The sequence below is a fragment of the Nelumbo nucifera genome, chromosome 5 (assembly GCF_055504915.1).
Source record: "Nelumbo nucifera cultivar China Antique chromosome 5, China Antique-T2T, whole genome shotgun sequence".
Classification (NCBI taxonomy): Eukaryota; Viridiplantae; Streptophyta; class Magnoliopsida; order Proteales; family Nelumbonaceae; genus Nelumbo; species Nelumbo nucifera.
The window spans coordinates 81827864-81841907 of NC_142653.1; the positions used below are offsets into that span (position 1 = coordinate 81827864).

The following is a 14044-nucleotide window of genomic DNA, read 5'->3' on the forward strand; positions in this document are numbered from 1 at the left end:
AGGACCAGGAGGAGTTAGCTTCGATTAGAACTACCGGGAGTGCAGAAGCTCAAAATACCTTGAACAAGGGTGTGGTGGTGGCTTGCTCTTCTATGCATTGGAGAATCCTAGTGGGAGCAGGGATAGATGTATGGAGGAGAAGAATGATTCTGAAGGCCGATAAAGAAGTGACAAATTAGAAGAAAGTGTTGAATGTAATAGCCGGAGAGATTGGTTTTTGGAAATGAAGCCCTGTTGGTTCCATTTATAGATTCAAAAGCCGTTCTGGATGTAGGCGACCAGGAACTAAGCTTCAAAGCTGTGGAGGTGGACGGAGGCTTGATACAGGTCTAGAATTGGAGTCCCAGCTGTAATGAAGTTGCAGAGCAAGATGGTTGCATTCGACTGAAGCTTGTAGGTCTCCCCTTCCACCTGTGGCGGGACTCTGTTCTTGAACATATAGCACAGAGCTTAGGAGGAGTCTTGGTGGAAGCCGATATACGTAGTTTGGCCACCGTTGAGGTTCAGGTGGTTGGTGTGAAACACAAAAACATGCCTAGGTGCTTCAAGATTTGCTTGGATGCAGTCTGGTATAAGGTGTGGGTAGCTTCAAAAGTTGAACAGGCGTGGTGGGGAAGAGGATTCAAGGTTGAAGACGATGAGCTGGAAGGATGGTGGACACGTGGAGGGCAGAGAGAGGGTGGTCAAAAAGGGGCACAGGTCGAATTTAAGGAAAGGTTTAATGGGATGGCTGGGGAAACTCAATCGACAAGTCAGCCAATTAAAGTAATTACTTCAAAATTTTTTGAAAGGCTTAAAGATTGTAAAGAGACTGGGCCGAATGAGTCCTAGTATCTTCTCTTGTAATATCTTTTCTTTTCTTGTTGGCTAATGGGCCTCTCTTAATGGGCTTGTTATTTCTTTTTGTTTAATCTCTTTATGTTACTGCCTAGTTGGCCGCCCACTTAAGGGCATACTTGTCATTACTCTAACATTAATTCTTATTAAAAAGGATTAGAGGAGAAAGGGAAGATAATTTCGAATCTTCTTCCTCTTCCTTCTCTTTTCGCCATCTTCTTCTCTTGTACTGCTGCTCTTACTTCTCTTCTTCCTTTTTCCCTCTAATCTTCAAATTTACACCTAATATTTGAGGACTGATTTACATCTTGGTATCAGAGCAGGTCTATTTCTTCCTTTTTTTTCTTCTTCCTCTTTTCCCATACACCCTTAGATTAAGAGAATGTATGGAGAGATATGTTCTCTATAGTTCAGAGGATCTCTGGCCTAGTTGGTAAAGGGTTTGGAGTGTTTAAATCTGGCTGGATATTGCCAAGAAGTGGTGTTGTTCTGTTGCTGCTCAAAACCCTAGCCGATTAGAGATTTTCAAAGGTATAGGTAAAGGTGAAGCTTTGGGTGTGGCGCTCTGTGCTTGGGAGGTGTCTTTTGACTCCTAAAGGAGGGCGGTTTAGGTTTGGAAGAGATTGGGAAGCTCTGGTAGGAGCGACTGCATCTTCTCTCTTCCTCTCCAACAGCTGGACGGAGTAAAACCCTAGTTTTCAAGCATCTGGGTTCTGGTTTGACTTCAAGTAAGTTTATATGGACAAAATTTCTGGTTCTTTGATTTTCGTTTGATTAATGGAGCTATACGAAAGTGAGTTCAAGCAAGTGCCGGTTTCCGGCCTTGGCTCGGTAGATTCCGTTTTGACTGGTGTGACCACAATCAAGCTAGATGGGACAAATTATCTTGCTTGGGTACAATCTATAAGAATTTATGTTTGTAGTAGAAGAAAGCGCGGGTATCTCACAGGTAGTAAAGTGAAACCCGAAGAGACAGACCCTGAATTTGAGAGATGGATGCAAGAGAACTATACTGTCATAGGATGGTTGGTCAATTCTATGCAATCTCATATAAGTCAGCATTATCTCTGGATGTCTTCGGCTAAGGAGATATGGGACAATGTTACTGAGATCTATTCACAGAAGTTGAATGTAGCCAGAGTCTATAAGTTGAAAAGTGATGTGAAGAACGTAAGACAGGGGAAGAAGAGTGTAGCAATCTACTACTCTATACTGAAATCCCTATGGCAAGAAATTGATGTTATGGAGATAGTTGTATGGGAGAGCAAGAATGATGCTGAAATGTATAGGAAGTTGTGGAGAAAAATAGGGTGTTTGAATTTCTCACTGGACTCAACCCTGAGTTAGACATCATTAGGCAAAATATCTTGGCCAGAGATGAGGTTACTCTTTCCCAAGCATACGCTATGATAAGCAGTGAGGAGAGTAGGCAGCAAGTTCAGTTGCAGGGTCCACCTATAGAACACTTTGCACATGCTAGAATAAAGCCAAAGGGTTCTACTGAGAAAAAGGAGCAGATATGTGAATATTGCAAGAAACCGAGGCATACAAAGGACACTTGCTGGAAGCTTCATCCTGAGCTTCTTCCTGATAGGTTTAAGAATAACAACAACTCTAAGAAGGTCAGTCAGGTAGGAAAGCCTAAGACAACTAATGTTGCTACAATACCTGAAGGAGGAAATAAGGAGAGTGAAGAAAAATCAACCATTGAGCAGTTGGCAACAATGAAGGTGGATTTTGAAAAGTATGGGAGGCTACTAAATCACTTGGAAGCTACTGTTTCTTCATCTCACTCTTCTAACAACAACACAACATCTTTATCTGCATTTGCTCACTCAGGTATTCGTGCTTCTGCAAATCATGCTTCAGTTTCAAGTAATCATAAAATCCCTTGGATTATTGATTCCGGTGCATCAGACCGTATGACCAGCTTGTCTAATCTCTTCTGTTCATACCATCTTCTCTCTGGCAAAGAGAAAATATCCCTTGCTGATGGGTCTCTTGCTCCCATCTCTGGTAAAGGAGATATAAAGACCTCTGACACCCTTTATTTATCCTCTGTCCTTCATGCCCCTAAACTTAACAGAAACCTTTTATCTGTTAGTAGCTTAACTAAATCCATGAATTGTAGCATAACCTTTTTTCCCATTCATTGTGTTTTTCAAGACCTACAATCTCATATGATGATTGGGAGTGGCCATGAGGCGAACGCAATATACTTGCTGGACACACCGGATCGAGCTTTTGGACCACCTCATGGAGTTGCCTTAGAGTCAGTTTTGTTAGAGTCTGTTAACAAAGTCTTGTTATGTCACTTTCGGTTTGGTCATTTGTCATTTTCTGCTTTGAGTCATTTGTTTCCAGATATGTTTAAGGGAGTGTCTTTATCGAGTCTTCATTGTGAGTCGTGTGAACTGGCAAAGCATTGTAGACATTCTTATTCAGTAAGCAATAAAAGATCTCTTTCTCCTTTTCATATTGTTCACTCTGACGTGTGGGGGACATATCATTAGCCAACTATGGGGGGTTACAGGTACTTTATCCTTTTTATTGATGATTATTCTCGTTACACTTGGATTTATCTCATGAAATCCAGGGATGAAGTACCAGTTATTGTGCAAAAATTTCATGAACTCATCCTCACCCAGTTTAATACTCGGATCAAAATATTCCATTCTGATAATGCTAAGGAGTATTTTGAGAAAACCCTCTCCGCCTATCTTGAAACTTTTGGGGTTATTCATCAAAGTTCTTGTTCTTACACTCCACAACAGAACGGGTTGGCGGAATGGAAGAACAGACATGTGGTTGAAGTTGCCAGATCCCTCTTGTTTGCATCCCATGTTCCTATAAAATTTTGGGGAGATGCTGTTCTTACTGCTACTTTTTTTATCAACCATATGCCCTCCTGGGTCCTTAACTTCAAAACCCCCTTTAGCCTTCTCTTCCCGGATGAGGATATTTTTTCTCTTCCTCTTCGTGTTTTTGGGTGCACTTGCTATGTTCATATTCACAGTCATCAAAGGCACAGGTTTGAACCTAAGGCTCGTAAATGTGTTTTTTTGGGATATGCTTCCACACAGAAGGGATATTGCTGTTTTTGATCCAGTTAGTGGCACCTGCTTTGTATCTCGGGATGTCACATTTGCTGAGTTGACTCCTTTCTTTAGCATTTCTCCTAAGGGGGAGAAATTTGAAGAGCCCTTTGCTATGTCTCCAGCTGTTCCTCTTGAGTCCCATCATGAGGTGTTTACTTCTCCCACTGGACCTACCTCCGATATTCCTATTCCTCCTCCTCCTCCACCTCATTCTCCTATAATTCCTCATCATCCTGTTCTCCAAAGGTGGTACCAAAGGCACAGATTCAGACATGGGCAGGTTGTTTCCACTCCTACAGAAGAGCCTCTTGCTCCTCCCATCATTATTGAGGTAATAGGTCAGCCTTCTTCTGACCCATCTACATCTTTCCTAGACCTTGACCTTCCTATTGCTCTCCGCAAGGGCAAGCAGAAGTGTATAGCCCATTGTATCTCCAAACACCTGTCTTACAACCTTCTCTCTCCTTCCTACTACTCTTTTCTTGCTTCTATTTCTTCCCATGTGATACCTAGGTCCGTACCGGAAGCCTTATCTAAACTTGAATGGAGGGATGCTATGATGGCTGAACTGGATGCTTTGCATAAGAACCATACGTGGGATATTGTTGACTTGCCTGAAGGGAAGGAACCAATGGGTTGTAAATGGGTGTTTACCATTAAATATCACTCTGATGGATCTATTGAGAGGTTTAAGGCTAGGCTAGTTGCTAAGGGCTAGACTCAAATGTATGGTATTGACTATCTTTAGACATTTGATCCTATAACTAAGATGACCTCAGTCAGGGTTTTGTTATCTCTAGCCGCTACTTTTGATTGGCCCCTACACCAATTTGATGTTAAAAATGCCTTCTTGAGGAGACCTACATGAAGAGGTCTATATGTCTTTGCCTCCAGGGGTGTATGGGAAGGAAATGCAAGGCAAAGTGTGTAAACTGCAAAAATCTATTTATGGTCTCAAACAGTCTCCTCGGGCTTGGTTTGAGAGGTTTAGGGCTACTCTTGTCTCTTTTGGCTACACACAAACTCAATCTGATCATACCCTGTTCTTGAAGAGAAATGGCTCTCTGGTGACCTTCTTGATAGTTTATGTTGATGATATTGGGGTCACGAGTAATGACACTCAAGAGGTCAGTAAATTAAAAAGATTTCTCAACTCTTGAATTTGAGATCAAGGATTTGGGAGATCTTCGGTATTTTTTGGGCATTGAAGTTGCTAGATCTAAGGATGGTATCTTCATTTCTCAACGTAAATATGTCCTTGACCTCCTTGCTAAGACTGGTAAACTTGGAGCTAAACCACTCTCCACTCCTATTGATCCCAATCATAAGCTTTCTGCTACAGATGGTGAGCTTTTATTTGATAAGGGGGTATTTCAGAGACTGCTTGGGAAGTTGTTATATCTTTGCATGACTCGGCCATATATTTCCTATGCAGTAGGTGTTATTAGTCAATTTATGCATTCTCCCAGAGATACTCATTTAGCTACTGCATAAAGGGTTCTATGTTACTTGAAAGGTACTCCAGGGAAGGGTATTCTATATGCCAAACATGGACACATGAAGCTGGAAGCTTTTATTGATGCTGATTGGGCATGATGTATTGATAATAGGAGATCCACCTCAGGTTATTGTGCTCTAGTCGCTGGGAACATTGTGTCGTGGAGGAGTAAGAAACAGTCTGTAGTTGCTAAATCCTTAGTTGAACCAGAATACAGGGCAATGGCACATGGTGTGTCAGAATTACTGTGGCTACGATCCCTTTTAGAAGAATTGGGGGTTGACTACGAGAAGTCAATGATGCTCTACTGTGACAACCAAGCAGCTATCAACATTGCACATAATCCTGTTTAACATGACAGAACTAAGAACATTGAGGTTGATAGACATTTTATAAGGGAAAGAGTTTCCTCAGGAGAAGTTTGTTTGCCATTCATCACATCAAACGAACAATTGGCTGATATCTTGATCAAGGGAGTTCCAAGAGGGAAAATGACACACTATATAAGCAAGCTGGGCATGGTTGACATCTATGCTCAGCTTGAGGGGGAGTGTAAAGAGATTGGGCCGAATGGATCCTAGTATCTTCTCTAGTAATATCTTTTCTTTTCTTGTTGGCTAATGGGCCTCTCTTAATGGGTCTGTTATTTCTTTTTGTTTAATCTCTTTATGTTACTGCCTAGCTGGCCGCCCACTTAAGGGCATACTTGTCATTACTCTAACATTAATTCTTAATAAAAAGGATTAGAGGAGAAAGGGAAGATAATTTCGAATCTTCTTCCTCTTCCTTCTCTTTTCGCCATCTTCTTCTCTTGTACTACTGCTCTTACTTCTCTTCTTCCTTTTTTCCCTCTAATCTTCAAATTTACACATAATATTTGAGGACTGATTTACATCTAAGATAAGGCGGGCTCTTTATCCTTAGCTGACGTGGCGAAGAAAGGGAGTGGCCTAGGGTGTAGTTTAGCTCGGTCTGAGCCGGTCAAGTTGATAGGGGGTCGGGCGGACCACACAACAAACCAAAATTATTTTTAAGTGACCCACGTGACAACTTAAATGGTCACGTGGGTCGAGCTAAGGAGAAGGGCTTTGGACGGATGATAGACAAGAATTTGGGTCTATCACCGTCCCAAATGGTCAGGGGCGTTGAGAACAGCTTGCAACAACGGCGAACGAACAAGCAAAGGGACCTCTAGTGGGTCCTGCATCACACCAGTGAGGAACAGAGCCCAGGGCGACACTTCTCAGAGAAGCCAAACCCAAGGTACGCAAGGGAGAGAGTCGAAGAGAAGGAGGAGGCGGACAAAGGTTGGGTAACGTGTAGTGTAGATGAAGGAGAAGATTCAGATGACGGTATAGATGATGGTACCAGTATTGGCAGTGTGAATGACAAAGGCGGCTATACTGCAGATGACATGGGAGGATGGAACATTGCAAGGTTGTTTCAGAGTGAGTTAATGGGAGGCCAGGAAGGTTGACTAGAGGAAGAAAGAAGCTTGAGACTCTACAAGTAAGATGAGAATGAAGTCAATACACGAAAAAACCCATTCTCAAGATTTCAGATTTGGCAAGCAGGACAAGAAAGGGGATATCTGGAAAACCTGAAGCAAAGAAGGAACACACCAAGCAGGGGTGAATCGGGGGTACAGAGGAAAGATCGCCATGTTGACCAAAGGACAGATGGTCTTCCCAACCAACTCAGGGAGATAGATTTTTACCAACCTCTGGATCAAGAAAGGGAGGCTGAGAACAATTTTATTCCAACCCCTCTATCAAATCCAGGTTACCAAGTGAATTTAGGTTATGCTACTAATGTGTCTTCTGTGTCTTGTGTTCCAGATTCTGCTCCCGACCCATGTCCTGTAGACCATGTATGTGCAGCTAGTCAAGGTGGTGAGATTTCTAAGGTTTTGGGAAGGGGACTGGAAACTAGTGAAGAGGAACGAGAAGGGAGGTTAAGAAATGAGAAAGCATGGGAGATTATTGAGAGAGTATTTAATGAGGTGGAAGGAAATTTAATTTGGAGAGAGGGTCGAGAGGATAGAAGAGAGGAGGGCTCAGGGGAGGGGAGGGAAGGGAAGGAGGGCCGGGTTGGGAAGGAATTTGTGGAGTGCACAGAGGAGGTGGGGGGTAACATCATAGGAAGGAAGGATGGAGAGGAGAGAGGAGGGGAGGGACCTAAGGAGAGGAGGATAGGGTTGAAGGGGAGTGTGTAGGGAGGGTTGTGGGGGGGGGGGAAATCTAAGCAAGAGGATTTGATAGCGGATTTTGTGGGGAAGTTGGGATGCAGATTAGAAGATCTGAATGTGCTGAAAGATGGTCTGCAAAAGAGGAAGGAAGGAAGAGCAAAGAAGAGAAAATTGAGTGAAGTGGAAAGATTGAGAAGAGATGTGGAAGGAGACAGGAAGTTTGGGGCAAAAGGGGAAAGAAGGAGAGGGGGGAAGTAGTGGTGAAGGGCAGAAGGGAATTAAGAAAGAAGTGAGAATGAAGATACTAAGTTGGAATGTGAAGGGGTTAGGAAGTGCGAGGAAAAGAGCAACAACAAAAGAGGTAATAAAGAGGTTTGACCCAGGCATAGTACTATTACAGGAATCCAAGAGAATGGAGTTTAATAATAGCTGGGCACGGAGTGTATGGAAAGCCAGGGGGATCAGTTGGGTGGCTGCCCATCTTGGGGTGCATCAGGGGGGATAGTGACAATGTGGAAGAGGGATGTGGTTGAAGGTTTGGAGGAACTGATGGGAAGATACTCAGTTTCCATGAAGTTCAAACAGCAGGAGGATGGATTTGTGTGGGTGCTTACAAATGTCTATGGGCCAAATGACTACAGAGAGAAAGGATTTCTGGGAGGAATTGGCTGATATAAGAGGGCTGTGGGAGGGGTCATGGTGTGTGGGTGGAGACCTCAATGTGATCAGATACCCAGAGGAAACTAATAATACCAATCAGAGGGTGACAACGAGTATGAGGAAGTTTAATAGGTTTGTGGCTGCCTTTGAGCTTAAGGAGATTCTGTTAGCCTAGAAGACATTTACTTGGTCAAATCTCCAAGATAGACCCATATGCTCTAAGTTGGATAGGTTCCTGTTTTCTGTGGATTGGAAAGAACACTGGGGGAACTTGACATCTAGAGCTCTACCTAGGGTGACCTCAGACCATTGGCCCATAGTGTTATGCAAGGAAGAGAGGAGTGGAGGACCCACACCATTTAGATTTGAAAACATGTGGTTACTCCATCCCGGGTTTACCAGTAGAGTAAGGGAGTGGTGGAATGAGTGTAACCCCTTAGTGCAATGGGAGGGGATGAGATTTCATAAGAAACTACAATTCATGAAAACAAAGATTAAGGAGTGGAATATTTTGGAGTTTGGGAGGATAGAAGAAAGAAAGAGAGATTTGATGGACCAACTTGAAAGCCTTGACTCTAAAAAAGAAAGGGGAGAATTTGGAGAGGAAGACAACGAATTGAGAAGGGGCTTGAGGATACAATTAGAGGATTGCCTTCATTAGGAGGAGATAAGTTGGAGGCAAAAATCTAGGTGCAAATGGTTGCAAGAGGGAGGCAGGAACACCAGGTACTTTCATTCTTTGGCAGATGGAAGAAAAAAGAGAAATTTCATTTCCAAACTAGTGGTGGATGGAATTGAGTTAACTCAACAAGAGGAGATAGTCGGGGAATGTGTGGAACATTTTAAATCCATTCTAAGAAGACCTATAAATGGAAGGGTGTGGATTGAAGGTCTGGACTGGGCAAATGTAGGGGGAGATAATAGGAGGAGTTTGGAAATGAAGTTTGACTTGGAGGAGATTAAGGAGGTTGTGTTTTATATAGACAGAACAAAAGCTCCAGGGTCGGATGGGTTCACAATGACTTTTTATCAGGACTGTTGGGATATTTTGAAAGATGATCTTCTCATGGTTTTTGAGGAATTTCATAGGAGAGGAATTATTAATCCGGGGGTGAATTCCACTTTTATAGCTCTGATTCCTAAAAAGAAAGAAGCATTGCATCCAAGGGATTTCAGACTAACCAGTCTAGTAAACAGTTTGTACAAGATCATTGCAAAGGTGTTATCCTTGAGGTTGAAGAGGGTATTGCCAGACATAATTGAACAAAATCAAGGTGCCTTTGTAAGTGGAAGACAGATCACAAATCAAATCCTCATTGCCAATGAGAGTGTGGAGAATTTCAAGAAGGATAAAAAGAAGGGGGTGGTGTGTAAGTTGGATTTGGAGAAAGATTATGATATTGTGGATTGGGAGTTCTTAAGGAAGGTTATGATCAAAATGGGGTTTGGGGCTAGATGGTGTAAATGGATCATGGGTTGTGTTCGGAATTGTCATTATTCAGTGCTAGTGAATGGGACCGTGGTGGATTTCTTCCCAACTACTAGGAGTATAAGGCAGTGAGACCCCTTATCTCCATTTTTGTTCTTACTGGTTGCTGATGTTTTGGGGAAGTTGATCCATAGGGCAGACTCTAGGGGTCTCATTAGAGGTTGGAGGGTTGGAAGGGAGAACATCCCACTCACTCACTTACAGTTTGCTGATGATACAATCCTGTTTTGTGAAGGAGGTAATGGGAGCTTCATAAGGAATCTGAAACTGGTGATTCAACTATTTGAGCAGGTGTCAAATTTGAAGGTGAACTTTGGGAAGAGTTGTGTAGTGAGGGTGAATCTGGAGGAGAGAGAGTTAAGGGAGAGTGCAGAAGTACTGGGGTGTGAAGTATCAGGGTGGCCTCTGAACTATCTAGGGCTGCCCCTAGGAGATAATCTTAAGAGGGAGAGCTTTTGGAACCCGATGGTGAAAAGATTTGAAAAAAGACTTGTATCTTGGAAGAAGAATTATCTCTCTAGGTGGTAGGATTATACTGATTAAGGCCACGTTAGCAAACTTACCCATTTATTTTCTTTCAGTGTTTAAGATTCTAGGGAAGGTTTCTAGTAGGTTGGAGAGGTTGATGAGAGATTTCCTTTGGGAGCCGGGAGAGGAGAAGAGGGACCATAGGGTTAGCTGGAAGGTGGTGACCAGAAGTAAAAACTATAGGGGTTTGGGGCTTGGGAACATTGGGATAAGGAATTCGGCCCTTCTGGGGAAATGGTTGTGGAGGTTCCCTCTGGAGCGGTAGAAGCTATGGGCTAGAATAGTGGCAAGCATACATGGGCTGGAACAAGATGGATGGGATGCTGGAATCAGAGCAAGGACCACAAGCACTTCACCTTGGAAAGCCATTCATGATTTGCTTCTAGTCTTCTCCCCTCATCTCAGGTATGATTTGAATTCAGGTAATGCCATAAAATTCTGGGAACATATTTGGGTGGGGAATGTTCCTCTTAAGGAACAATTTCCTTCTTTAGTATGCTCTATCCGAATTTAAAGATGAGCTGGTTTCTTCTTTCATCACCCCTTCCTCTTCTAGTTCGGGGTTTGGGTGGAACCTGGGTTTGAGGATGGCTGTGAAGGACTCAGACCTTGATTGTATTTCAAACCTCTTTGAACTTCTTGATAATGTTTTCTTGGACCTTCTATGGTGAACTCTAGAATTTGGACCCCTACCCCCATGGGCTTTTTTTCTTATGCTTCCTTCTTCAAAGTCCTTTGCCAGTCTACCAGTCCTACAACCTCCCCTTTCTTGGTTAGTGAGGTTTGGTGCAGACCGATTCCTCCTAGGGTTGGTAGTTTTTGTTGGGAAGCCTATTTGGAAAGATTCAACACTGGGGATTTGCTCCAAAAGAAGAGACCCAATACTTGTTTGTCACCTCATTGGTGTGTTCTTTGCAAAGTGGATGGGGAGACTAGTTTTCATTTACTGGTGTCTTGCCAATTTGCAAAGTCAATTTGGGAGTGGGCTTGTTCTCTCTTTGGGTGTAGGTGGAACCCTCCATCAAACTTGTAGAGCCTTTTTCCCCCTTCCTTCTTCAGGTGGCACATGAAAAGGGGAAGGACTATGTGGAGTGGTCTGAGGGCTACAGTATGCTGGACATTATGGGAAGAAAGAAATTCTAGGATCTTCTCAGAAAATGAGAGAGGGGTTGAAGATGTGAAGGCTGTGATCCACATAAGGGCAGTACAGTGGCTGAAATCACTAGAGCTATTTACAGACTACACAGTGGAAGACATGCTGAGAAAGTGGGGTGAGATTGCAAACTGCACTCAGATCAAACCAGTAATAAGGGGGTGTCTTGGACTCCCCCACCTGCTGGCTTCTTAAAGTTAAATTTTGATGGGAGTTGTAGGGGGAACCTGGGACAATCAGGGATTGGAGGTGTTTTTAGGGATGAGAACAGGGTCATTTTTGCCCTGTTCTCAAGCCCAATTGGTGCGAGGGATTCCCTTAGAGCTGAGATCTTGGCAGTTATGGAAGGAGTTCATAAAGCCAAGGAGTTGAATGTCAGGAAACTCATAATTGAAGGGGACTCGGAGGTGGTGATAGGGTGGTTGATTAAAGACAACTGTGGGTTATGGAATTACAGAAATGAAAAGAGGAAATTCAGGTGGTTGGTGCGGGAGATGGAAATCAGGATGCATTGGGTTAAGAGATCAGCTAACTCTTTGGCTGATGGATTAGCTAAACAAGGGATAGAAAGGGAAGCAATGTTTTGGGCTAAGCTGTAACTTAATTGTTTCTTTTGTTTCCTTGTTTCTCTCTTTGGAGGGTTTAAGTTGTACTCGGAAGATAAGAGTTTTTGTCTTCCTTGCTGTAAATAGTTTGATATTTCAATGAATTGAATGAATCTGTTATTGATAAAAAAAACATCCGGTCACATCCAACTGCTCTCTCTGTTGTTGCTGAATTTTGACATCAGGTGTAAGTGGATGATAAACATTCAACTCATTTCGTAAATTTCTCATATTGGCATAATAGTCCTCAAGACTCTAATTCCCTTGTTGCATATTGAAGTACTCTTTGTATAGTTGGTAAACCCTAGTAGTGTTATCTTGTCCAGAATATAGTTTCCTTGCATGATCCTAGACTTCCTTGGCTGTATCTAAAAACATGAAGTTCACACTAATTTTGGACTTCATGCTGTTCCATAGCCAAGTCATAATTTGAGCATCTTCCTGCTCCCATTCATCATATCCTGGGGAATCAATTGGGGCTTTATCTTCCCTCACATGTTTTACTTTCATTTTGGTTTTCAGGAAAAGTTTAACAAACTTAGCCCAAGGGACATAATTCTCACCATTCAGTTTTATAGAGGTCATCTGCACATTCAGATAATCAGAAGGCACCATCACACTTGATTTGTATTCACTGCTGTCTCCCATGACTGCACAAGAAAACAATGGGAAGCTGTACGACTCAATTGTTACTCTATTGCCCTAATAAATCACCACACTCCACACGAATGACTGAACACCACTAGGGTTCCTAGTACCAGGTTTCAGCAACAACACTCACAACTATTCACCACTGTTTCAGCAACAATATTCACAACTGTTCACCACTTTTAGCAACAACACTACTGTTGCCATCTACTGTCAGCACTAAAAACCCTCACAACACACCTCACGAATAGGATATTCAGTTCTGCAACATATAAAAAAAACTTGCTACATACCACAACTTAGTTCGAAGATCATGTACCTGTCGAGTAGAGGGTACCAAGTCTGCACTGTCACCATCACAAAACCAGCCCTCTTCGAATTGCCGAGTAGAGGGTTTTCTACCGACCACACAAAACCACAACGACTGCACTCATTGGAGGCATGAAACCCCCAGAAGGAGAAAATGACCAGTCCTTTTCTTTCTTTCTGGAAAACTCTCTAGATATCAATGAGAATTCTGCAAAACCCTAGAAAGGAATGCGCAGAACAGAGAGAAAAGGAGATGACTGATCTGAACTGATTATCGTGGCTCTGATACCATGATAAAACTCAGACTAGATGTTGTATAAGTTCATATCAGAAGAAAGAGGAGAAGGAGAAGGAGAAGGAGAAGAAGGAGAAAAGGTCACAGTCGAACTAAGTGAAAAACTCCAATCCCTCTAATCGGCCCTTCTGTTATTTATACTCTTCTAATATATACAAGAATTACCATTGTGCCCTCACTTAAGTGAGAGCCACATCAGCTGAACAATAATTATATAACTAAACATAAAAGGACTATACTACCCTTGTACAGCCGGCTCTAACAGGGTGTAATCGAGAATCGGTGATTGATTTCCATTTGATTCAGAATCAAGGGTTTAAGCAAAGAGGGGTCCATTTTTTGGAAGACTGCTATTCATGCTGTGATGTGAACAATATGAACTGAGGCGAACCTAAGAATTTTTGAAAATGAATGTAAACTGAAGATGGGCTGAAATCTAATTTAAATGGTAGAACTTTATTGTGAGTTAGTGTGCACATGTTATTCCAAAGTAAATCATACAATATATTTTGTGATATAGATACTCTTTTTGTAAATCAGGTAGGCTAAGGATGCATGTTCCCAGTGACAGATCCTTGGCTTACATGGATTTTGTAATCAGTTTCTGTTATTGATATGATATACTTTACCTTTTTAAAAATGTAATGTCAAATATTTCAATTTTTAGTGTGTGTGTGTGTGTGTGTATCCTGCTGTGCTTAAAGTATAAACAAGGGTCAGGTTATCAACAAGGATC

General features: G+C 42.4%; 1 pseudogene across 1 annotated transcript in view; it reads left to right on the forward strand.

Moving 5' to 3' along the window:
• The window catches only part of LOC104593810 (U-box domain-containing protein 33-like), a 37087-nt pseudogene that overhangs the window by 13665 nt on the left and 9378 nt on the right, over nt 1-14044 (forward strand). The window lies entirely within an intron of this gene.